At 46.1% G+C, this 27,372-nt stretch overlaps 1 protein-coding gene across 4 annotated transcripts in view; it reads left to right on the plus strand.

Annotated features, from left to right (window-relative positions):
* The window catches only part of LOC139275187 (microtubule-associated tumor suppressor candidate 2-like), an 876,619-nt gene that overhangs the window by 31,167 nt on the left and 818,080 nt on the right, over nucleotides 1–27,372 (plus strand). For 2 of the 4 annotated variants that reach the window (XM_070892299.1, XM_070892303.1), the window contains exons 2-4: nucleotides 3,168–3,331; nucleotides 9,114–9,242; nucleotides 11,201–11,267. The gene's annotated coding sequence lies outside the window, so the exon portion shown is untranslated. Of the gene's footprint in view, nucleotides 1–3,167; nucleotides 3,332–9,113; nucleotides 9,243–10,484; nucleotides 10,636–10,985; nucleotides 11,037–11,200; nucleotides 11,268–27,372 lie in introns of those variants that run through there. The other 2 variants (XM_070892301.1, XM_070892302.1) reach the window with 2 other exon arrangements.

Below are 27,372 nucleotides of genomic sequence, written 5' to 3' on the forward strand. Positions count from 1 at the left end.
GTTTTGAGAAAATGAACCTGCGAATTGTTTGCCCAGAATTGGTGGAGCCAATTAGAGAGAGCCATGCAGGAGAACATCCCGCATCTCCAAGTCAGCAGCCATCATTGCTGCTTTTGCATTATTTCTGTTAAAGTTTCACACACTTGAGCAATACTTAACCCTTGTTCACACTAAATTTCATCCAAAAGGTTATACAATGAGATCCAATATTTTAATAAAACATTTCCCTCCCTCCTGCCTGTGTTAATATCGCATCCCAGGCTCACCATGTGCCCAGGAAGCAGCAATATCCTGGAAGTAGAGGCCCTGTATAGCCTCATCTTGCTCCTGTCTGGTCCTTGACTTGCTAAAGGACCTGGTCTCAACTGTGGCCTTCAGTGTATTCTGACCTTTGGGGCACCATCTTCCCTTTTTATGGTTCAACGCTGGTTCCTATGATGCTGCAGTGGTGTACGCCCGAGGCATTGTCAAAATTCTCCCCTTTGTATTTGGCAGGGGAAATGCTATGGGGAGCCCCTAGCAGATTTCTGATGACCCCTAATCCAAGAAAATGGGTCAGCGTTAGGGGAGATTGAGTGGAATGAGTTGAAATCACCCCCCCCGTCAGAAAGCAACCACGAAGCAGAAAATCCAGACCAATACGTCAGTTAACTATAACTAACATAAATATTAGAAAGGTAGATTTCTGATAGTACGAAGTGTGATCAAAATAAATCTTTTCGAAAAGTGGAACATTGAAAAGCAGATAAAGGGCTAGAAATTCAGCTCCTTATTGACACTCTGTTGCACCATGAAATGGCGATAAAATGGTGGCTGTGCTCTTTTCGCCAACTCGTGGCAGGTCCCGTGGCGACCGCCATATTGCTCTTCCCCTTTGCACTGCCGGTAACTGACAGTATCCTGGAAAAAAATGGCGGCGTGATGACATTAATTGGCGTACAATGCCGAGTTAACGTCACCAACGCGAACTTCGACCCGAGCGCTGAATTCAGCCCTGTATCATAAGCATGTCAGACTGACAGTGGTGATGCCTGCAGCTTTTAGAGGGACACATACATCATTTAGTTAAGTTTGAATTTAAGGCTTTGGACTTTTTTTGATTTTATTGAAGTGGTGGCTTGCTGCATTAGATGTGAAAAGCTTTTTTAGTGTGTAGGGACTGCTGCTGGATGCTTGCTGCTGGGCTCGGATGGTAAATGAAGGCCTTTGAAAAGACAGAACATGCTGTGAATACTCAGCAGGTCACGCAACATCTGTGGAGAGAAAAACAGAGTTCACGTCTCAGACCGACATGCTGCCTGAGCAACTGAATATTTCCAGCATTTAATGCTGTCATTTCACATTTACAGCACTGCTTGCAGAGGGAAGAGGAAGATGCAGAAGAGGAAGACGCAGAAGAGGAGAAAGCCAAAGAAGAGGAATCAAACAGATGGATGCATCCCAGACAGCCCCTTTGTGGTCGGGATATCCGGGATGGAATCATCCACCTGAAGTTCCACTGGCTGGGCAGGCTGCCTCTTCTTGTTGGCTCACTGGCTGGGCAGGCTGCATTTCTTGGGTGTGTAAAATGAGGAAGGCACAAGGGTGGAGTTGTGCTGATGGGAGGGTGGGAAAGCAAGAGGTGCATGCCAGAAGGAGGAGAATGTACGAGGATCTTGTATCCTTTCAGTCCTGCCGCTGGCCAAGGGCTCAGCCATGCCCCTGCCAAGAATGGCCAGCATCGTCTCCTCCAAGGAGGTGAGGTGAGGCTAGGAATGGGAGATGTGCCTCGTGATTGGTGCAGATTGTTGGTAGGTGAGTGATTTGGGGTCATGCATTGAGCAGTGTGTGAGGCTAGTGGTGCAGTTGGTAGGAGACGGCTTTTGAAGATGCACTCACTGACCTTGACCAGTGGTCTGAGGTCATGAAGCTTCTTTGGGCACTGGAGTCAGGAGGCGGGCCTTCACTTCTGGCAGTGATGGCCTTAGTGATGCATTCCCACATCGTTCTTTCTGGAGGGCCTCCTGGATCCTGTGCGTAGAGGGCTGCTCTTGCAATGTTGACCTCCTGCACAAAGCTGGAGTGCTGCCTGTCAGACCCTTAGTGTCCCTTCCTTGACTTGCTGAGCCATTTGTGCTGGTGCTGAGGCAGTTTTCCTATTTGTTGAGGTTAGGAAGGTAAGTCAGCTTTAACAGCTGAATATTCACATTTAGAACTTTTAAATGTTGAATAGTTTTTGAAAGGCAGAAAGGGCTGAAAAATGGATTGATTCACTGCATTTTATTTTGTATTGCTTCAGTGTGCATGGCCCCATTAAATCTCAGACCTCTTTATTACCCACAATTCCTTGTGAACTCCATAGCTTCGCTCACAGAGGCTGTGCGAAGCTGCAACACTACATCTGGACAGGAATTTCATCCCGGATCCCTCCAGCAATGTCACCAGGACGGCGTGGCGCGGAAAGTGAGCGTTACGCCACCAATCTCCATGCCCCCCCCAGACCAATTTCACTCGCTTAGCATTGCGACCATCACCAGCAACTTTGCTGGCGAACACAAATTTCCCCCCCCCTTAAGGAGCACGTTAGGTACTGCTACTACCAACACAATAACAACAATACCTTGCATTTATATAATGCCTTTAATGTAGACAAACATCCCAAGGTGCTTCACGGGGATGCTACCAAAAAACTGGTTGCTTAATCAAATGAGATAGAAGAGCCGATGATCAGGAGCTTGGTCATGGAGTACAGTTTTAAGAAAGGTCTTAAAGGAGGAGAGGAAGGTGAAGAGACAGAGGGCTAGAATTTTCCCAAAGCTCGCCAGCACCCGATTGCCGCACAAAAACCGCTAAGGCAGGGAAGATTATCGCTGGTGACAACTTCCCTAAAAAAAAATTAAAATCCGCCTGGCGAAAAACATGGGCCTTGCACCCCCAAGCTGGGCAAAAAAGTGCAATTTAGGGTAGATTGGGCGGTGCCTAAAGAAAATGGTCGAAAAATAATATAATGTATAAAAATTTACCCCTCGGCTGCGGGTTGGGTCTAACACCAAAAAAAAATAAAAATACTTTTTCAAAAAACCTAACTAAAAAATCCAAAAAACATTCCCAAGACACTTATATTAAATCACCCCAACAAATTCTGAAAATAATTATTAAAAAGCCAATCACTTACCTTTTTCTTGCAGACCTACTTACCTATCACCCAGCCCCACTGATCCTCGAGGGCGTTTTTAAAAATATTTACCTACGGGTCACTGCTCAGCCAAAAATCACACCAGGGCGATCTGTGGACGGTGCACGCTGGCGGTCCGCTCCCCAGCGGGACTTTGAAACCGTCGGCGTACCTCAGGTAAGAAATTTTACGCTCATCTGATTACCACCCACAATGGCCAAAACTGTCCAGAAACTGGAGGTAAGCCATAGGAAATTCTCGCCTGGTGATTTTTAGGAAGGGGATTCCAGAGCTTCGTGCCTAAACAGCTGAAGGCATGGCTGCTAAATTGGGGGCGGGGAGGGGGGGAGGGATGGGGTGGTGAAGGGATGAAGAAGAGGCGAGTCAGAGGAACAGCAAGTTCAGGAGGCTTGTAGGGCCAGTGGAATTTATAGAGATAGTGAGGGGCGGGGCCATGCAGAGATGACAATTTTAAATTTATGGGGTTCAATGCAGGTGATGGGTGAGCAAGACTTGGCATGAGAAAGGATAGGGACCACAGAGGTTTGGATGAGCTAGGGTTTGCAGAGAGTGGAGGACGGAAGGCCAGACAGCAGAGTATTGGAATAGTCAAGACTGGAGGTGATAAAGGCATGGACGATGGTTTGAGCTGCAGGTGGCCTGAGATAAGGACAGAGGTGGGCAATCTTACGGAGGTGAAAGTAGGCGTTCTTTGAGATGGAGAGGGTATGGGGTCAAAAGCTCAGCTTTCGAATATGACGCTGAAGCTGTCTGATTCACCCTGGAACAGGGGGATGGAATTGGTGGTGAGGATATGGAGTTTGTGGCAGGGGGCTGAAGACGATGGCTTGGGTCTTTCTAATGTTTAACTGGAGGAAGTTACAGCTCATATGTTGGATGCTGGATAAGCAGTCTGACAACACAGAAGCAGTGTACGCGTCAAGAGAAGTGATGGAGAAATAGAACTGGGAACTGTCAGAGTGCATGTAGAAGCTGACTATGTGCCTGCAAATGATATTGCCAAGCGACAGCAAGTAGGTTAAGAAATGGAAGGTGCCAAGGATAGATACTTGGTAGACTCTGGAGGTAATGGTGCAGGAGAGGGAAGAGAAGGCATTTCTGGAGATACTCTGGCTACAATCAGATAGGCAACAGTGGAACCAAGCAAAACTATCTCACAAAACGGAGGCGAGGTGTTGGAAGAGGATAGTATGGTCAACAGTATCAAAGGATGTACAGAGGTTGAGAAGGAAAAAGAGGGATAGTGCACAGTCTCAAAGGATGTCCCTTAGGCTTGTTTTGGGGCATGAAATGGGTGCTGCGCTTAGATGGGTGTGCGCCAACTGGAAGGCTAGCTTGAAATTGGGCCTTTGGCCTTGTTAACATTATTTGGGCAAGCTGTCACACCCCCACAGTCAGCTCATCCATTTTGAAAAGATCGGACCACTTGTCTTGCGGTTAACTGCCCAAAGGTAAGTCCCAGGAGGAAAACAGGGGGGTGGCGATCACAGAGAGTCGGGAGGAGCACTCCTGCTCCTCCTGGCTCCACATCAAACCTAAAAAATAAATAATTCCCCTTTTCTGTGGCAGCCGCTTTCTGGGCCACATCCACGCCTGGAAAACCTGAGCGGAGAAGGCTCAACGCCCAGGTCCCAATTTTCCTAAGGAGCCAAATGCCTGAAAAATAGCCCAATTCAACATCAGGCATTCTTGGGGCGTAGGATGTCGGTCCCCAAAATTGACCCTTATTCCATCTGGGCGTAAAACAGGTGCAATGAGGTCCAATTTCTATCCTAGAGAATCCAGATAATTTATGTAAATTAGAAATGGTAGTGGTCCCAGCACTGAGCATCACTCTGTTCCGATGTATTTCCTCTCTCGGGTACTTGTTGTTTCCCACCTGTCAGCCAGTTTCTTATGTATTCCCTGAATTCCAACAGCTTTGAGTTTAATTAATAGCCTTTCATGTGGAACTTTATCAAAGGTCTTTTGGAAGTCAGGTACACTGCATCATAGGGCTTTCCAGTTCACTTGTGTTGTCATTCCTCAAAGAAATCATAGAATAGAATCATAGAATGATTATAGCACGGAAGAAGCTCATTCGGCCTGTCGAGCCCATACTGGCTCCCTGCAAGAGCACCACAGCTAACCTCACCCCCTAGTCCTGCAAATGTTTTTCTTTTAGGTACTTATCCAATTTCCTTTTGAAAGCCGTGATTGAGTCTGCCTCCACCATCCTTTCAGGAGTGCATTCCAGATCCTAACCACTCACTGTGTAAAAATGTTTTTTCTTATGTGGCCTTTGGTTCTTCTGCCAATCACCTTAAATCTGTGTCCCCTGGTTCTCGACCCTCCTGCCAATGGGAACAGTTTCTCTCGATCTACTCTGTCCAGAACCCTCATCATTTTGAACACTTCTATCAAATCTCAACCTCTTATAATCGCTCAACCATTAGTAGCTGTGCCTTCTGTTGCCTAGGCCCCAAGCTCTGGAACTCCCTACCTAAACCTCTCTGCCTCTCTTTCCTCCTTCAAGATACTCCTTAAAACAGACCTCTTTGACAAACGCTTGGTCACTTGCACTAATTTCTACTTCTGAGGCTTGGTGTCAAATTTTTATCTCATAATACTCCTGTAACATGCTTTGGGACATTTCACTACGTTAAAGGTGCTATATAAATATAAGTTGTTGTTGTTGTATTCATGAAGCTCAGGATGCTTTAAGCTTTTTTAACTGCTTTCTCAACCTGCCCTACCACCTTCAATGATTTGTGCACATATACCCCGAGGTCTCTCTCTTCATGCACCCCCTTTAGGATAGTACCCTTTAGTTTATATTTCCTCTCCTGATTCTTTTACCAAAATGCACAACTTCACATTTTTCTGTGTTAAATTTTATCTGCCACGTTTCGGCACATTCCCCCAGCCCAAGTCATCTTGAAGTTTATCACTCTCCTTCTCATTTTTCAATATTCTTCCAAGTTTTGTGTCATCTGCAAATTTTGAAATTGTGTTCTGTACCCCCATAGCCAAAACATTAATAAATATCAAGAAACACAGTGGTCCTAGTAGCGACCCTTGCTGAACAGTCCAGTCCAAAAAAACAACCGTTCACCACTACTCATGTTTCCTGTCACTTAGCCAATTTCGTATCCATGCTCCCACTGTCCCTTTTATTCTATGGGCTTCAACTTTGTTGTGGCAAGCCTATTATGTGACACTTTGTCGAACGCTTTTTGGAAATCCATGTACACCACGTCAACCGCATTTCCCTCACCAATCCTCTCTGTTACACGATTTGCCTTTAACAAATCTGTGCTGGCTTTCCTCAATTAATCCACACTTGTCCAAGCGACTGTTAATTTTGTCCCTGATTATTGTTTCTAAAAGCTTCCCCATGACCAAGGTTAAACAGATCGGCCTTTTTTGAACAAGGGTGTAACATTTGCAATTCTCCAGTCCTCTGGCATCATCCCTATTTCTAAGGAGGATTGGAAGATTATGGGCAGTAACTTCACAGTTTCTTCCTTCACTTCCCTCAGCATCCTAGGATGCATCCCATCCGGTCCGGGTGACTTACCTACTTTAAATACAGCTAACCTTTCTAGTACCTCATCTCTAGCAGTTCTTATCCCATGCAGTATCTCCTCTAACACTTCTTTTACAATGTCTATGGAAGCATCTTCTTCCTTGGTGAAGACAGATGCATAGTACTCATTTAGTACTTCAGCCATACCCTCTGCCTCCGTGGTCCCTTTTTTGATCCCCAGTCAGCCCCACCCCACCTCTTACTTCCCGTTTACTAGTTATATGCCTATAGAACACTTTTGGATTACCTGTTATGTCAGCTGCCATTGTATTCTCATCCCCTCTCTTTGCCCCCATTACTTACTTTTTTACTTCTCCTCTGAACTTTCTATACTTAGCCTGATTCTCAGATGTATCCTCGACCTGACATCTGTGATACACGCTCTTTTTCTGCTTCATCTTACTCTCTATCTCTTTCATCATCCAGGGAGCTCTGACTTTAGTTGCCCTACCTTTTCCCCTAGTGAGAATGTACCTCGACTGTACTCGAACTATTTCCTCTTTAAAGGCAGCCCATTTTTCCACTACAGTTTTACCTGCCAATCTTTGATTCTAATTTACCCGGGTCACATCCGTTCTCATCCCACTCAAATTTGCTTTCCTCCAATGAATTATTTTTACTCTAGATTGCTCCCTGTCCTTTTCCATAGCTAATCTAAACCTTATGATACTATGATCACTGTTCCCTAAATGTTCACCTACTGACACTTGCTCCACTTGACCTACCTCATTCTCCAAAACCAGATCCATCAATGCTTCCTTCCTCGTTGGGCTGGAAACATACTGATCAAGAAAGTTTTCCTGAAAACACTTCAGAAATTCTTCCCCTTCTCTGCCCTTTACACTATTGTTATCCCAGACTATATCAGGATAGTTGAAGGCTCCATTATCACTACCCTATAGTTCTTGCATCTCTGTAATTTCTCTGCAAATTTGCTCCTCCATATTTTTCCCACAAGTTGGTGGCCTATAGAATATACCTAGTAGTGTAATGGCACCTCTATTATTTCTTAACTCTAGCCATATAGATTCTGTCCTTGACCCCTCCAGGACATCCTCTCTCTCCAGAACTGCAACATTCTCCTTAACCAATACTGCCACACCACCTCCTAGCTTTCCTATATACCCTATATCCAAGTCTCTGTTATTGCCACAACATCATATTCCCATGTGGCTATTTGCGCCTGCAGCTCACCAACCTTGTTTACTATGCTTCGTACATTCACATACATTATCATCATAGGCAGTCCCTCGGGGTCGAGGATGACTTCCTTCCACACTAAAAATTAGTACTCAGGTGACTGATTAACCCATTTTAAATGGTGGAAGATGCCTGTGCGTGAATTCTTTTAACGTGGGGTGGCCATTGCACACCAGCTACCACACAGGCTTAATAGAGCAAGGTCTTGGTTCAGTGGCAAGGGGATCCAAGATGACTGGAGACCAGACTCTGCCGCATGAGCCAATACATACACACAAACTCAAACATACTCCTACTGTCCTCCTTTTTTCCTCCTTCCCACAGGACCTCAGTCAGAGGAGCAGTTTGGCGCATGAGGCTGGAGCTGCGGGTAAATCAAAAAAGGCCTGACCATGGGACAGTCAGAGGAGCAGTTGGAGTTTAGAGTTTGGAGCATGAGGCTGGAGCAGGAGGCTGGGGCCGGTCCCGACCTCCGCTCCTCTCGCTTCCGATCTCCGGACCTCGCTGGTCCCGACCTCACATACATACACTGTAAATCTATCTTAGATCATCCTGTGTTCTCTCTTAGTCTGACCCCACCTAATACCTTACTCTTTCTTGATTTAGTGAAATCTGGCTCTCCCAGTCCTCTGTTTCTCCTTTTTAATGCTACATCCTGGTGCCCATCCCCCTGCTAACTTAGTTTAAACCCTCCCCAACTAGCAAACCTCCCCGCGAGAGTATTGGTACCAGCTCTGTTGAGGTGCAACCCATCCGGCCTGTGCAGGTCCCACTTCCCCCAGGACTGGCCCCAATGCCCCAGGAATCTGAAGCCCTCCCTCCTGCACCATCGCTCCAGCCACGCATTCATCTGCCCTATCCTCCTATTTCTATACTCACCCGCGCGTGGCACCAGGAGTAATCCTCTGAGGTCCTGCTTTTTAATCTCTTTCCTAGATCCCTAAAATCTGCCTGCAGGACCTCATCACTCTTTCTACTTATGTCGTTGGTAACAATAAGGACCCTGACCTCTGCTTGTTCACCCTTCCCCCTCAGAATGAACTGCAGCCGCTCAGTGACATCCTTAATCCTGGAGTCACATTTGCAGTTGCAGAAATGTCTGCTCTCTTATCGAATCCCCTACTCCTATTGCTTTCCCTGTCTTCCTCCTCCTCCTCCTCCCCCGTACAGCTGAGAAACCCGTGGTGCCATGGACGTGACTCTGGCTGTACAGCCCGGAGAAACCATTGCCCTCACCAGTACTCAGAACAGAAATACTGGTTGGAGAGCGAGAAGCACTCAGTCGACAAGATTGGACAGGTAGGATCTCTCTCTTCTGAATCCATGTAGACTACTGTTTACTAGATTGTTATTGTACTGATAATCCTCATGTTTAGTCTTGATAATGGATTCCATTATCCTTCATGGCATGGAAGTAAGACTAATAACTTTGTAGGTGCTTGTGTCTGTTTCAACTCATTTTGGGGAGAAAAAGTAAACATTAAATCAAGTGCCCCCCGATCTGGGGGACACTCCAAACATTTTTCAAGGCCCTTTTTTGTGGTTTTTTTTGTTATTTTGTATTTTTTTTTGTGTCTGTTTCATCACTATTTTGAATATGGGCACCTGTTTCCAATCTACTGTTACCTCACCAATTGTCCACTGACTCCCTCATAAAGATTGACAGTGTCTCATAAATCTCCTCCCAAGCCTCTCTCAGAATTTTGGGATTAAGTACAATTTTTCTTGAGGATTCATTTGTTTTGAGTCCTTTTAGCCTTTCGAGGACTTCTATCTCATATAACAAAGTAATTGATTTTACTTGGGATATCTTTGTTTGGAGAGGGCATGTTGCTCATGTTTTGCCTTGTGAATGCTTGGAGGAAGTAATCATTTAGAATATTTACTATTGTGTGCCCATTCTCAGTTTCAAGACCATTTGCATCTTTTATGGCTTTCAGCTCTTGTCTGACTGCCCTCGTACTCCTCCAATTAATGTGTGTCTGCATATTCTTACATTAACCTCAGTGAGCCCCTTTTCCTTTCTCTCTGCATGATTTATATAGGCCCTTTTCCCTCTTTATTCCACTTTTAATTTGTTTGTTAATCTATTTGGGATCATGTTTATTTAGTCTGAGCTGTTGCTTTTACAAGGTGGGAGATTCCATCTTCCATTCTTTTTTAATACACGTGGAAATCTTTTGAAGGCACTAGAAGTTCCTCCACCTTTCTCCTTTTAGATATGTGGATAATTTTTCCATCTATACAGTTGTAGTCATTTTTTTTAAATCCTCTCATCTCTATTCAAACATGAGTCTTATCAATTTTGTACCCATGTCCTTATTTAATAAATGCTGAAGTTGCAAGATAAATATCATTATATTAATTGTATCAATGTCCATGACTCAAGAACTATAATGTTAGTAAACGGACTATTAAAATGAAGCGTTGCTGGTGTCCTGGGTAAGTCGATAGGAGACGCTGTTGTTTGCAGTCTGTTTGCTGGACGGTGGGATTTGGCGCGGACTGGGAGGGTACACTGCTGCAGGCTTGGTGATTGCAGCGGGGGTGCCAATCCGATCAAATCCGGTCCGGTCTTTCCACACCGGTCTTCGCAGTGCCGGCCAAGCGGTCACTGATTTGCGTGTGATGCTCGGCACCGGAGCGCAGATACCTGCACTTTACGCTGATTTCAGCTAGTCCGCAGAGAAAGGTATGTTCACGGTGTATTGTGGATGTACGTAAGGGAAGCCAGAGTAGGGTAGCAAGCACTGATTTGCGGAAAATGGATCAAAGATTACAGTCTGAGCAGGGGCAACATCTGCAGAAACGCCACAGCTGTCAGCTGGGATGCTTTGTGGGCAGATGTGCGAAGTGCAACAATAAACTCCACGCTTTCCCCGTGTCATTTATTGTTGAGAGGCAGCAATTTGCCTGACGTTGTGTTTACATAGCTGGAAGAGGCGAAATGTGGCTGATCTTTAAATCTAGGATTTCCAGGAGGGAATCTCATTTTCAAAATCGCGGTTGATTTTCTCCAAATACTGGCAAGTTGCGTGGATTTCGAGAGGGACAAACAAAAGCATCGAGAAGAACCTGAAGCAAAATCTATTAGTGATTATCATTTTCTATTGGCTATATGAGGGAAAATATCAGTATCAGGCTTGTCAAGAAGTGCTCGGTTTATTATATAAAAATCATCACATTCCATCGCACAACTTTATGGAGTTTTGACCATCAGCTTCTATCCTAATAACGTATTCTCTTTTTTTTTACAGGAGTATAACATTGCTTTAAGATCTCGAGGTTGTTCGTTGCCTATAAAAATATTTTCTCCTATTCATGGTAAGTTATTTCTTGACGCTCTAGTGTGGAATTATTTGTACATTAACGGTGTCTTGTAATTCATGTGAAACGGAGGTGTAATATTTGTGAAAGATTGAGATATAAAGGGGTCAAATTATTGAATACTTTGATCAACAACTCTTATCATTCGCTCTTGGCTTGGTACAGCTCCCAATTTCAGTGCAGCATACTTTTCATTCTGGTAGTTGTCGGTCATGGTCTATTTTGTGTATATTGTAGCTTCAAACATAATGAGCTGGTTATTTAATCCATTCGCTAAGCTCTAAGTAATGGTAAGATAGCTAATAAGGGAGTTATTTTGGCAAGACAATGTAACAGTTTTATGCTGCTAAGGTCGGGTAAATTAAGTGTTTTAAGATGTTAAATATAACATTGCTAACTCATTAACTGTGCAGCTGTAGTGAATTAAGTAAAAAGAAACAGAACATGCTGGGAATACTCAGCAGGTCAGGCAGCATCTGTGGAGTGAGAAACAGAGTTAACATTTCAGGTCGATGACCCTTGGTCAGAACTGGAAAAAGTTAGAGATGTAAAAAGTTTTTAAGCAAGTGTAGGGCCAGGGGGAGGGGGGAGGAAAGAAAAAAAAAGGAAGGTATGTTATAGGGTGAAAGGCAGGAGAGATTAAGAGACAAAAGGGATGATGGTGCAAGGCAAAAAGAGATATTAATGCGGCAAGTTAAGCAAAAGATGAGTCTATATAAGGTGGAAATGGAAATAGTAGAATCATCAACAGTTGCCATGGGAAAGAAAAAGAGAGAAAAAATATTGGGGCAGGGGGTTATGGTCTGAAATTGTTGAACTCGATATTGAGTCCAGAAGGCTGTAAAGTACCTAAACGAAAGTTGAGGTGCTGTTCCTCGAGTTTACATTGAGCTTTTTTGGAACAGTGTAAGAGGCCAAGGACGGAGAGATCAGAGTGGGAGTGGAGCGGAGAATTAAAGTGACAGGTGACCGGAAGCTTGGGGTCATGCTTACGGACTGAACAGAGGTGTTCTGCAAAGCAGTCACCCAATCTGCGTTTGGTTTCCCCAATGTAGAGGAGACTGCATCGTGAGCAGTGAATACAGTATACTAAATTAAAAGAAGTACAAGTAAATCGCTGTTTCATCTGGAAGGAGTGTTTGGGGCCCTAGACAGTGGGAAGGGAGGAGGTAAAAGAGCTGGTGTTGTATCTCCTATGCTTGCACAGGAAGGTACCGTGGGAAGGGGATGGGGTGTTGGGAGTGATTGAGGAGTGGACCAGGGTGTCGCGGAGGGAGCGGTCCCTTTGGAATGCTGGGAAGGGAGGGGAAGATGTGTTTGGTGGTGGGATCACGCTGGAGGTGGCGGAAATGGCAGAAGATCTGTTGAATGTGGAGGCTGGTGGGGTGAAAGGTGAGGACAAGGGGAACCCTATTGCGGTTCTGGGAGGGAGGGGAAGGGGTGAGAGCAGATGTGTGGGAAATAGAATGGACACTCGGTAGAGGGTAATCCTCGGTTGAGGAAAAAGGAAGACATATCAGAAGCACTAGTATTGAAGGTGGCGTCATCAGAACAGATGCAACGGAGATGGAGAAACTGGGAGAATGGAATGGAGTCCTTACAGGTAGCGGTGGATTATTTCCAGCATTTCCTGTTTTTATTTTAGATTCCAGCATCTGCAGTATTTTGCTTGTGAATTAATGAAATGTTGAAATAAAATTCTCAAGTGAGATAATTTCCCCAGCTACATTAAAGGGCTAGCCATTGTCCATTTCAATGTATATATTACAACACAAATATTTGCCATGTGCTTTCTGACTTGCTAATCTCTTTAGTTGAACATTGGTGTTCATTTGCACATTTCTTTGTTTACAAGTCTCATGAACTGTTTTGCATAATGTGCCTAAATGATACGATAGTATTTCGTTAAACTTCTATAGTGATTCTGTTCACTAACACCAGCACATGAGCAAAGGTACATGCAAATCAAAAGTCACTTACTGACTTCTAAGAGAGGAGCTCGCTGATTGCTTTCAGAAGCTTATCTTTCAAAAGGATTTCAGATCCATTTAAACCCTGGGACGCACAGTGGCCCAAAATGTTGAAGCTCCAATGGCCTGTGCTACAGAGTGACACAATGTAATTTGTGCCTGTCTTCCCCACAGAGATGGCAGGAAATCAGAGGGTGAATCACTCTGGGCCACTTTCATGCGCACCTAGTTACAGGAAAGCATTGACAAGGGCCAGGAGAAGGTCACTTGCCCAGACACTATGTTTATTTAGGCGAACCAGAGAAGAGAAGAGAAGAAAAGAAATAAAATACTTTTTAAATAATAAAAAAATCTGATAGCATATGGATTTTCATTCTAGGAAGCAAATTCTTTTGAGAAATACATATGAACAGTTTTGTGCATTAGTGCAGTCAAGCTCCCTCTATACCCTCCACCCTCACCTCTACCAAGTGCGAGGAGCTCATAGTCTTCTTTGTCGCCAAAGAATCATATGCTCAGCTGCATCTGCTGTTTCCTCCTTCCCTTTGCCACCAAGCCAAACCTCCCCTGCTGCCTTTGACCCCAGCCTAAATCTATTTTCTCTCCAGTTTAACTCCCAGTTCCAGATTTGCCCTCTTTGAGTTTATCTGATCCATGAGACCCACATCCTGCTCCTTCAATCACATTCTTACTAAACTACCGACTACCCAGCTTTCTTTCCTAGCCCCCATGTTAGCTGATATTATAAATGGTTCCCTCTCTTCAAGTACTGTCCCCCTACCTTTCAAAACTGCCATTAACATCCTGCCTCTTCAAAAATTCCACTCTCACCCCCTCTCTCTTTGCAAACTATAATCCCATCTAAAATCTCTATTTCCTCTCCAAAGACCTTGAACGTGTCATTGCCTCCCAGATCCATGCTCATGTCTCCTGTAACTCTCTGTTTGAATCTTCACAAAGTGATTTTTTATACTTCCCTCCCACAGTCCCATAATGTGTACGAATTGTATGACATTTGCTAGTAATTAGACAGAAATTACTGATACATACTTATGATACATAGAAACATAGAAAATAAGTGCAGGAGTAGGCCATTCAGCCCTTCGAGCTTGCACCACCATTCAATATGATCATGGCTGATCATGCACTTAAGTACCCCATTCCTGCTTTCTCTCCATACCACTTGATCCCTTTAGCCGTAAGGACCACATCTAACTCCCTTTTGAATATATCTAACGAACTGGCCTCAACAACTTTCTGTGGTAGCGAATTCCACATGCTCACAACTCTCTGAGTGAATAAGTTTTTCTTCATTTCGGTCCTGAATGGCTTACCCCTTATCCTTAGACTGTGACCCCTGGTTCTGGACTTCTCCAACATCGGGAACATTCTTCCTGCATCTAATCTGTCCAATCCCGTCAGAATTTTGTGTGTTTAGTTGAGATCCCCTCTCATTCTTCTAAATTCCATTGAATATAAGCCTAGTCTATCCAGTCTTTCTTCATATGTCAGTCCTGTCATCCCGGGAATCAGTCTGGTGAACCTTCACTGCACTCCCTCAATTGCAAGAATGTCCTTCCTCAGATTAGGAGACCAAAACTGTACACAATATTCAAGGTGTGGCCTCAACAAGGCCCTGTACAACTGCAGCAAGACCTCCCTGCTCCTATACTCAAATCCTCTCGCTATGAAGGCCAAAATGCCATTTGCCTTCTTCACCGCCTGCTGTACCTGTATAGGCCAACTTTCAATGATTGATGTACCATGACACCCAGGTCTCGTTGCACCTGCACTTTTATTAATCTGTCACCATTCAGATAATAATCTGCCTTCCTGTTTTTACCACCAAAGTGGATAACCTCACATTTATCTACATTATACCGCATCTGCCATGTATTTGTCCACTCATCTAACCTGTCCAAGTCACCCTGCAGCCTCTTAGCATCCTCCTCACAGCTCACAGCTTAGTATCATCTGTTACTTATTTTATGAATTGTCCTGGCATTCCTCATTAGTCAGAAATACTGTTTAGTGATAGAAGACAGAGATTTCAAATGAAAGAACCTGCACCTTTTATAGATGGCTGCACATTTCAATGCTCTGGTATGGGCATTTTGTAAAAGGCTGCAAATTCTGATTTGCTATTGTGGTGAGAGTGTATTTTTTTGTTGCTTTTTTATTGGTTATTCAAGTAAGTTAGAAGTATATTTAAAAACAATCCAAAACACAGCTTATTTCAATCCACATTAAACAAAGCGCAGTAAACCAAGAATGGATTTTGCATTTGAGCTAACCTGAAGCATTGGAGGGAAGACCTGTTCACACTCTTTCTTTATTAAAGGCCCCTTTTAAAAATAAACATCTTCCATTGAACTGGACCCTAACTGCATTCAATTCATAAATGGGAGTCAGAGTCTGCAACCATTGGAATTTAATTTAAACTTAAACTAAACTTATTATTAATTGATTATTCTAGACGCAAAGTAAACAATAAGCCCAGAAGCACCTGTGGGAAGTCTGTGTGTGCGGCCTCTCATCAGGCATCAATGAACTAAGCAGGCAGATTGGCTAGGAAAAAGAAATACCTTTCAGGAGTGCAAGTTGTAGGAATGGGAAGTAGAATACATTTAGATACTTCTAGAACCTTTTCCTAGATTTACAGATTCAAAAGCACAAGTTGAAAGGTATTGAAGAAGGGATGGTTCTTAAACACTGTTTGTTCAAATTGGGTCTTGGCCTCAGACTAGAATAACTATCTCTGTTGACAACGTTGTTTATGTACTTTGATTATGAATGTACTTTCCTGCCATCATTTGGAACTGTCCTTTGTATGCAGAAGATCAAATGCAGAATTAACCATTACTTGATGAACCAGCATTTTACCAGCATGCATTAGGCTTTGGGAAATCTGTAATTAACCCACTGGTACTTTCAGTACAATTTCTCCAAATTAGTTTGGAACCACTATTGCCAACTTGTGATATATCTACCTTTGCTGTCTCCATTGGTGCACTCTTTTTATATTATCTACATTATATATTAAAAATCGTGCGTCTGTGTGCACTTTCTGTCTATGAAACCTCACTTCATGTTATGTTTTTGTCCCACTTTAGTGTAAACTTTTCCGTTATAAATTCCTATGTGCACATTTATAATGTTAACTGTCTATGTAAACTGTCCATGCTGTAGTTGCACCCTTCCACCAGTTGTGAAGCTGTAGTACCTCAGTTTTGCACCACCCAGTTCCTCAACCAGTTCTGCAGAGCTATTCCAACAAACTCTATTTCTCTGTTTCCCAAATTGCAATCATGTAAAAATAAGGATAGAATGGGGACTGGAATACATATGCATGTCCAGTTCTAAGTATTCCCCATCACAGCCTTTGATGCACACAATAGCCCCTATTTTCATAATCTTATCCTCCGGTTGCACATTCTGGCCACTGGGTTCCAATTATTTTATTTTCATCTGCCATTTTTCTTCTGCTTCATAACTAAAATGTTTAATGTCCAGAAGAAGATTTCAAATAAAACAAAAAAATCAAAAACTCACAATTCATAATTACTTAATTACATTTATCAATTGAATTGTCTTTATTGGCTTTAATGCCATTATTAAAGTTTTTGCTTGAAGGCCTCAGACTCTCTTTAAAGTCTGGGCTTAGAATTGATTTTGTTGCCCAGAATTGTGATTTTTATGATCTCAATTTAACTTTTTCTGTCTGGACCTATGCACTGTACCTAAATTCCCAGGATGCGTTAATATTGCTCAATCAGTTGAACTGATGGAATATTTTGCTCAATGTTTCTCAAAATTATTTGAAGAAATGCTAGAGGACAAACTTCAAAATCTTTATTTGGGTAAACTTTACATTATTCAGAGCGTGTCTGTGTGTGTGAGAAAAAGTATGATGGACTAATTATATACCTGTTGTAGCTTTTTCTATAAACTACAGAAAGTATTTTAAGCTGATACAGAGAGAGAGAAATTAGGATAAGGAAGCGAGACTGGAGTTAGAGAGAGCACTGAAAGTAAGAGAGCAGGGTTAGAGAATGTGAGGCTGAAATTCAGGGTCCAGATAAGGCCCGTTACATGGCTGTTTTGTGGCAGCCATATGGCAGAATCGAGTAGCCGCCGCGTTGTAGTCCATTCGCCGCCACGACCCATATTTAGCGTGGGAGTTTTTGGGGCGGTATCTACTTCCACCCCAAACCCCAGACCTCTGCTGCAGTATGGGGCTTGCGGCCGTAATGACGTCATTAAAGTGCGCACCGCTGCCGCTCCGCTACGTCACCTATTTTCAGTACAAAAATGTCTGCTTTTTTCCTGACTACCCCCGCCAGCTTTTTGGGTCGGTGCACTTTGCCGGGCTGCTCGAGGATGCCAGAGGAAGAGAATGGAGGTTTGATGTGATCGGGTTCTTTTTGTGCAAACTTTCTCGGATTTCTCTGTAGGGATTTGCTAAACCTGCAGCGGACTTTTGAGAACTTTGAGAGTTTAGAACAATTTTTCACTCTCACTGATTAGTTGTAGCCTGTGGGCCTTATTCTCTGCTCCACAGAGACCTGCTTGTGAGGGTCGAGCCTGCAAACCGAATGGGCTCAGTGTTGGCAAGGCAATGCCTTGTGCACATTGCGAGAGGCAGGGCGGCACGCAGGAGAAGGGGGTGCCATCAGCAACGGGTACAGAGGCAACGGGCAAGGGAGCCAGTAGCCATGGCTGCCCAATATGGAGAAGAGCCTGCAGAAGGCCGCAGACCTCCACGTAGAGAGGGTGGCCAGGAGGGAGATGGCTTGAGGAGGAGGGTCAGGTTCGCTGATTCCCCACGCCAGATACTGGGCCAGGAGCCTTGCCAGCAGCAGCCTGCAGAGGCTGAGGAATATCAGCAGGAACAGGGAGAAGGCAATCAGCCAACAGCCATCGGGGGGGCCCGGCACAGACCTGGGGGAAGGAAGCCCGACCGTTAAAGGGTGTACCGACGTCAGTTTTCATTCCTGGAGCTCAGTGATGAGCAATGTTTGCGAAGGCTGCAACTTAGAAAGGACATACTGAGGGAGCTGTGCATTCTCCTGCTGGCAGATCTGCAGCCTCAGACAAGGATGAGGACAGTTCTCACCATTGAGACCAAGGTTACCATAGCTCTCAACTTTTACGCGACGGGCTCTTTCCAGTCTGCAACTGCAGACATATCCAACATATCCCAATTCTCCGCCATATCCCAATTCTCCGCCTCTCGCTCCATCTGGCAGGTGACCGATACTCTGTATAAAAGAAGAGTCCAATATATTTCCTTCCTGATGACCAGGGAGAAGCAGTTGGAGCGGGAGGTCGGATTTGCCCGGATTGCAGGGTTTTCCAGGATGCCATTGACTGCACACACGTTGACCTGAGGGCGCCACTGAACCATCCCGAACGCTTTATGAACAGAAAGGGATTCCACTCCCTGAATGTGCAGCTGGTGTGCGACCAGCAGCATAGGATCCTGGCAGTTGATGCCAGGTATCCAGGCAACAGCCACAATTTGTTCATCCTGCGCCAGAGCAATGGGCCTGCTGTCTTCACCGGGCCAAACCACAATTGTGGATGGCTGCTTGGGGACAAGGGATATCCCCTGTCCACTTGGCTGCTGACTCCACTTCGGAACCCCAGGTCTGTGGCCGAGCCTGCATACAATGACGCTCATTCTGCCACTGGGTGCATCATTGAGCACTGCATCGAGATCCTCAAACAGAGGTTCCATTGCCTGGACTGCTCTGGTGGCGCTTTGCAGTACTCTCCTGAATGGTCTCCATATTCGGGGTGGTCTGCTGCATGCTGCACAACCTGGCTCTCATGAGGGGCCAGCCGCTGGAGGTAGAACCAGCAGTACTACCTGAGGAGGAGGCGAGGAGGCGAGGAGGCGGAGGAGGTCCTGGATCCCCATCGCCACCCACCCAGAAGGCGTTGTCGCCATCCCAATCCTGCAAGGGAGGTACAGAGACATCTGATTGCTGCTCGAATCAGATAATTTCATTCCCATATGACCCTTCAGCTTCTATTTTCCATGGCCATCCCAATGAGTGCCTTCATACATAATTGCCCACTCTGAAATGATACACCTGCCCAAATATAGGTGCAAAACATAAAGATTTATGATAGCATCCAAATCAGTGCAAAAAACTAACACACAAAAAGCAGTGCAAAAAACCTACACAAAAACGTAATTTCTCACCTTTGTGCATTTCCTTATAACCCCTCTTATGTGTGCTTAATCTACTACTACACCTCAGTGTCTCCCCTGTGGCTGCCTCATGGGTCTGGGAAGGCTGCTGTGTTTCCTTTATGGAAGCTGCAGATGTCCTTCTAGAACGCCCTCGACCAGCTTTGGCCCTGGAAGGGCGGGCTGCAGAATGGTCAGCACGCTCCTGGGTGGGTTCATTCTGGCTTGGCTCAGACCATATGTGGAGGCACTGGCGGAGTGACCGGTCTGGGGCCAAGAATGTTGCAATCCTGAGGGAGCGCATCATCCGTATTCTGGTCCGAGGAGCCTGAGTCACTCACCGGGGGTTGCACATTACCACCACCACCAATCTGAGGGAGCTCAGGTCGGGGCTGTGGAGCCACACCGGAAGGTTCCCCCATGGCCAGTGGTGGACCCAGCTGTGAAGGCAACACTGAGGTGTCGGGTGGCATCGAGCTGAGACTGCATAAGTGCAGCCAGAGTCTCAAAGCCAGCAGACATGGCTCCATGGTCTGTTGCCCAGAGTGCATAAGAGCATTCTGCACTTCCAGGGCCGCGGCCATCCTCTGGCAATGATGGGCTGCATGGAGTGCGCAGAGCTGTCGGCTAAGTGGGAGGTGGACTTCTCCACACTCCTCACCACATCCGATAGCCTCTCTGGCACCCTTGCCAATGCCCCCAACATCTGGGAATGCATGGCCTCCATCCTTCTCTCATAAGCCACAACATCGATGGGCTCATCTGAGTCCTCCTCAGCAGAACTCCGATGCGGACTCACCCACCAGAGAAATGGCACCTGAGGTTGCCTAGCCCTGTCATCCTACTGTAGCCCTCTACGCCCCTGTGCAACATCCAGTGCAGACCCCTGTATGGACTGCCCAGTATCTGTGCTGGCACGTGTGGGTGGAAACAGTGACATGGTGCTGCCAGCAGTGTCCTCGTCCTCTTCCTCACCACTGAGGTCCCCAAAAGATGAAATATGCTCCGGGGTGTCAGCAAGGCTGGAGCTCTCTATGTCCTCTGCTGTCATTAGGCATTTCAGTACTGCTGTCCTCAATGGTGTCATCGAGGCTTGTCACTGATCTGACAGGTGGTGCCTCTCTATCTCCTGTGCTGCCACTCATTTCCAGGGTTGTCTCCAGTCCTGGCGCTGGTCTCACAGGTGGTGCCTCTCTGTCTCCTCAGCTGCCACTCGGCCGCTCATCTGCAAGCATAAATGAGAGAAGGGCTGCCGTGAGGAGGTAGGGCACTGAAGCATGGAGGCTGCAAAGAACACACTTTTAGAAGGAAAGGCACAGTAGGCGCTGGTGTATTCAGGCAGAGATAGCACTAAAGGAGAGCCTCATTTACCCATGCTGCCCACATCGACATCGCCAGTAGCGGAGGCCACAGGGGGCGTCTCCTCTGCAAGCATAAATGGGAGAAGGGCATCCATGAGGGGGAGGTAAGGGATTGATGCATGGAGGCTGTAACTAACAGACTTTCAGAGGGAAAGGCACAGTAAGAGCTGGAGCATTCAGGGAGAGATAGCATAAAAGGAGGGCCTTCGCTTACCCACATCAGCATCGGCAGTACCAGTGGCTACAGGGAAGTCACCATGTCTGCCGACGACCGCCTCGACCCTCTCCTCCGAGGTTGTGAGGACTTGGAGCTCGGTCTCGCCACCACCAGTCCTCCTTTGCTCCATCCTGTTGTGTGCAATTTTGGCTTGCAAAACATAGAATTTGGCAGATGGAGTATAATGTTGGAAAGTGTGAGGTCATGCACTTTGGCAGAAATAAATCGAAGAGCAAGTTATTATTTAAATGGAGAAAAATTGCAAAGTGCTGCAGTACAGCGGGACCTGGGGGTACTTGTGTATGAAACACAAAAGATTAGTATGCAGGAACAGAAAGTGATCAGGAAGGCCAATGGAATCTTGGCTTTTATTACAAAGGAGATGGAGTATAAAAGCAAGGAAGTCTTGCTACAGTTACACAGGGTATTGGTGAGGCCACACCTGGAACACTGCGTACAGTTTTGGTTTCCATATTTAAGAAAGGATATACTTGCTTTGGAGGCAGTTCAGAGAAGATTCACTAGGTTGATTCCGGGGATGAGGGGTTTGACTTAGGAGGAAAGGTTGAGTAGGTTGGGCCTCTACTCATTGGAATACAGAAGAATGAGAGGTGATCTTATCGAAACGTATAAGATTATGAGGGGGCTTGACAAGGTCGATGCAGAGAGGATGTTTCCACTGATAGGGAAGATTAGAACTAGGGGGCATAATCTTAGAATAAGGGGCCGCCCATTTAAAACTGAGATGAGGAGGAATTTCTTCTCCTCTAGAGGGTTGTAAATCTGTGGAAGTCGCTGCCTCAGAGAGCTGTGGAAGCTGGGTCATTGAATAAATTTAAGATAGTATTAGACAGTTTCTTAACTGATAAGGGAATAAGGGGTTATGGGGAGCAGGCAGTGAAGTGGACCTGAGTCCATGATCGGATCAGCCATGATCGTATTAAATGGCGGAGCAGGCTCGAGGGGCCGTATTGCCCACTCCTGCTCCTATTTCTTGTGTTCTTATGTTCTTATAGAATGGTTAGTGAGTACCACTGTTGTTATATATGTGGATTTGTATTTACTCTGTATAGCCACCAGAGGGCTCATTCCCTGGAGTCCCAAGGGATCCCATAATCCCTTGGGAGCACAGGTATTTAAGAAGGCTTCACAGGTTAGAGAGGCATTCTGGAGACCTGCAATAAAAGACTAAGGTCACACTTTACTTTGGGCTCACAGTGTTCAGTCTGACTCTTTCTCCATACACAACAACTGGCGATGAGATACAGATAGCGAACCCAAAGATGCAGAGAACAGTGGGCATCCTGGAGAAATTTTCGGAGGGAGATGATTGGGAAACTTTTGTGGAGCGACTCGACCAATACTTCATGACCAACGAGTTAGATGGGGAAGAGAGTGCTGCCAAACGTAGAGCGATGCTCCTCACCGTCTGTGAGGCACCAACATATGGCCTCATGAAGAATCTGCTCACTCCAGCGAAACCCACGGAGAAATCGTACGACGATTTGTGCACACTGGTCCGAGAGCATTTGAACCCGAAGGAAAGCGTTTTGATGACGAGGTACCGGTTCTACAAGGCCAGGAAGTGGCGAGTTATGTCGCCGAGCTGAGACACCTTGCAGGACATTGTGAATTTGAAGGACATGTGGAGCACATGCTCAGAGAATTTTTCGTACTTGGCATTGGCCACGAAACCATACTTCGCAAGCTTTTCACTGTAGAGACCCCAACCTTGAGTAAGGCCATAGCGATAGCCCAGGCATTCATTGCCACCAGTGACAATACTAAGCAAATCTCTCAGCACACAAGTACTGTGAACAAAGTGATGTTGTTTTTGAATCGTAACGTACAGGGCAGGTCACACATACCTGCAGCTACACGTCCGCAGTTGTCTCAGAGTCCACCATCAAGGGTGATGAATGCAAGGCCATTAACACCTTGTTGGCGCTGTGTGGGTGATCATCGTTTCCATTCATGCCGATTCAAAGGATACGTTTACAAGGGCATTTTCTTGGCTTTTGCCCCAAACCCATTCGCCCCCTTTTCGTAGTATGACATGTAGTGGTTCTAGCAGGGTACTGAGACCCGGCAAGAAGTTACCAAAGTAGTTCAAGAGTCCCAGAAACGACTGCAGCTCTGTCATGTTCTGTGGCATCGGTGCATTCTCGATTGCCTCCGTCTTCGTGTTGGTGGGCCTGATGCCGTCCGCCACAATCTTCCTTGTTGTTGGCGGTCGGCATCAGGCCCACTAACGCGAAGACGGAGGCAATCGAGAATGCACCGAGGCCACAGAACGTGACGGAGCTTCGGTTGTTTTTGGGACTCTTGAACTACTTTGGTAACTTCTTACCGGGTCTCAGCACCCTGCTAGAACCAATACATGTCTTACTACGAAAAGGTTCTTAGTCGACTCAACCGCGTGGGGCTCAGGTTAAAAGGCTCAAAGTGCGTTTTCCTGGCTCCTGAAGTGGAGTTCCTGGGAAGGAGGATTGCGGCGGACGGCATCAGGCCCACCAACGTGAAGACGGAGGCAATCGAGAACGCGCTGAGACCACAGAACATGACGGAGCTGCGGTCGTTTCTGGGACTCTTGAACTAATTTGGTAACTTCTTACCAGGTCTCAGCATCCTGCTAGAACCACTACATGTCTTACCATGAAAAGGGGGCGAATAGGTTTGGGGCAAAAGCCAAGAAAATGCCTTTGTAAAAGCGAGAAAATTGTTATGCTCAAACAAATTGCTTGTGTTGTATGATCCATGTAAGCGTTTGGTACTAGCATGTGATGCGTCGTCATATGGCGTCGCGTGTGTATTGCAACAAGCTAATGATTTCGGGAAACTGCAATCGGTTGCTTATGCATCCAGGAGTCTATCTAAGGCCGACAGAGCCTACAGCATCATTGAAAAAGAAGCAATAGCGTGTGTCTATGGGGTAAAGAAAATGCATCAATACCTGTTTGGGCTAAAATTCGAATTGGAAACTGACCATAAGCCACTTATATCCCTGTTTTCCGAGAGTAAAGGTGTTGTGTATCTGTAAAGCATGCACTCCCATGTTCCGCCACCAGGGAGCGCATCCCCTGAAGTCCCAAGGGATCCCAGCATCCCTTGGGAGCACTGTATATAAGCCGGCCCCTAAGGCCTGTTCCTCACTCTGGAGTGTCTTAATAAAGACTGAGGTCACTATTACTTTAACCTCCCTGTGTGCAGTCTCATCTGTGTTAGGAACACAATAAAAGGGATAAATACCAACGCATCGGCCCGCATCCAGAGATGGGCGCTCACATTGTCCGTAAACAACTATGCCATCCACCACAGGCCAGGCACAGAAAACTGCGCCGATGCTCTCAGTAGGCTCCAATTGCCCACCACGGGGGTGGAAATGGCGCAGCCCGCAGATCTAGCCATGGTTATGGAAGCATTTGAGAATGAGCAATCACCCGTCACTGCCCGGCAGATCAAAATCTAGACAAGCCAGGACCTCTTATTATCTCTAACCAAAAGCTGTGTGCTTCACGAGAGCTGGTCCAGTATCCCAGTGGAAATGCAGGAAGAGATAAAGCCGTTCCAGCGACGCAAAGATGAAATGTCTATACAGGCAGATTGCCTTCTGTGGGGCAATCAAGTAGTGGTCCCCATGAAGGGCAGAAACACCTTCATCAATGACCTCCACAGTACCCACCCAGGCATCGTAATGATGAAAGCGATAGCCAGATCCCACATGTGGTGGCCCGGTATCGATGTAACCTTTGAGTCCTGCGTTCACAGATGTAATACATGCTCGCAGTTAAGCAATGCACCCAGGGAGGTGCCGCTAAGTTTATGGTCTTGGCTCTCCAAACCGTGGTCTAGGGTACACGTCGACTATGCAGGTCCGCTCTTGGGTAAAATGTTCCTTGTGGTTGTAGACGCGTACTCCAAGTGGATTGAATGTGAGATAATGTTGGCTAGCACGTCCGCTGCCACCACTGAAAGCCTGCGGGCCATGTTTGCCACACACGGCTAACTCGATGTCCTGGTGAGCGACAACGGGCCATGTTTTACCAGTGCTGAGTTCAAAGAATTCATGACCCGTAACGGGATCAAACATGTCACATCTGCCCCATTTAAACCAGCGTCCAATGGTGAGGCAGAGAGAGCAGTGCAAACCATCAAGCAAGGCTTGAAGAAGGCAACTGAAGGCTCACTGCAGACTTGCCTATCCCGAGTCCTGCTTAGCTACCGCACAAGACCCCACTCACTCACTGGGATCCCACCTGCTGAACTGCTCATGAAAAGAGTACTTAAGACAAGGCTCTCATTAGTTCACCCTGATCTGCATGAACAGGTAGAGAGCAGGCGGCTTCAACAAAGTGCATACCATGATAGCGCAAATGTGTCACGCGAGATTGAAGTCAATGATCCTGTATTTGTATTAAAATATGGACAAGGTCCCAAGTGGCTTCCCGGCATAGTCGTGGCCAAAGAGGGGAGCAGGGTGTTTCGGGTCAAACGTTCAAATGGACTCATTCACCGTAGACACTTGGACCAAATCAAACTCAGATTCATGGACTACCCTGAGCAACCCATCCTGGACCCTACCTTTTTTGATCCCCCAACACACACACCAGTGGCAACTGACACCACGGTTGACCACGAAGCAGAACCCATCATCCACAGCAGCCCTGCAGGGCCCAACACACCAGGCAGCCCAGCAAGGTCAGCTGAACAGCAGCCCAGCGAGGGCCCAACAAATGATTCAACCACACCAGCTTTCACACCGAGACGATCAATCAGGGCAAGAAGGGGCCCAGATTGACTCACATTGTTAATAGTTACACTATTGACTTTGGGGGGGATTGTTGTTATGTATGTGGACTTGTATTTACTCTGTACAGCCATCAGAGGGGTCATTCCCCGGAGTCCCAAGGGATCCCATAATCCCTTGGGAGCGCAGGTATTTAAGAAGGCTTCACAGGTTGGAGAGATATTCTGGAGACCTGCAATAAAAGACTAAGGTCACACTCTACTTTGAGCTCACAGTGTTCAGTCTGACTCTTTCTCCATACACAACAACTGTGATGATGCATCAGAAATGAGTGCACAAGTCTGTCCCTGACATGCAGCTGTAACTGAGATGAGAGGGTGCTCCATTGCGTAAACCTACACATATGTATAGAGGCCTCAACAATGAACTGCTGCTTCAGTGACTATACATTGAAGGTGGGAAATAAAAGAAGAATGAAGGAGAAGCTCTCAGATGCAAGGTGAGCAGTTGGTAGAACGGGTACTCAGGTATGCACTTTCATCAGATGGATGATGTCGTTCAGCCGTTTTCTGCACTGCACGGCGGTGCGGTTATGAATGGAGCTCCCTGAGACCTCCACAGCAATCTCCTTCCAGTCATTGGTAAACACCTCGCGAGTGGGTCTCCCCGCGTCTGGGTACAGGACTCGCTTCCTTCCCTCGACACCCTGGATCAGAGTCTCCAGCTCGACGTTGCAAAATCGTGTTGCCCTTCTTGGTCCAGCAGCACCAGCCATCCTTGAACACAAATCCTTCCATCCTCAGGGCCGAGCTACAAACCCTGGCCTTGCAAACACCTGAATCCTGCTGGTCATTACCGCCGGACGCCATTTTTTCACAAAAATCCATGAATATTGATCGAGTGACCGCCGCAAATATAGCACTAAAATGGCACTAAAAGGACAGTAGGCGTTCCAGGTTTCTGACCGGCCTGAATTTCACACTAATGGCTCAATGATCAAAAACAAACTAATTTTGAAGCCAATTTAATTATCTCATAGATGTTTTGTCCACAGTTGGAACATGTAATTGCTGATGGCTTACACCTGTGAGACAGAGAGATGGAGAAAGGCAGACAGTCTTTCCTTATTCTAACAAAAGAAGTAGAATTTTGTAAGAAAATAAAGCCTCTTTGAAGGAAAAAGGGAGGGTAGTAGTGTCAGGAGAGGAGGGAAACAGGTTAACGATGAGAGAGCCTTTGGCGTCACACCACCTGCCCTTGGTGGGAGAGAGTAGCAGTTGGGTGGATTCGATGGAGGGTTAAGGGCAAAGTGAGCGACAGTAGAGCAAGTGGAGGGGAAGGTACAGAGCAGTTTGAAGGCGAAAATGTAGAGGTAGTGATGGGAGAGAGGGATGGAGTAGTGGGAAGATCAAGGACTAGGCGACATGATGGGACCATGGTGCGACAAGTTCCAAGAACCAGGAGACCACCCATGAACATGGGAAGAGGGGAAACCGAGGGCGGGGAAGAGGGGAAACCGAGGGTAGGGAAGAATCCTCCCTCCCCCATTTCAGAGACCCCATCATTTCAGAGATGCTCCTCAATAAGTAATTGAACAAGGGGTTGAGA

The sequence above is a fragment of the Pristiophorus japonicus genome, chromosome 10 (assembly GCF_044704955.1).
Source record: "Pristiophorus japonicus isolate sPriJap1 chromosome 10, sPriJap1.hap1, whole genome shotgun sequence".
Lineage (NCBI taxonomy): Eukaryota > Metazoa > Chordata > Chondrichthyes > Pristiophoridae > Pristiophorus > Pristiophorus japonicus.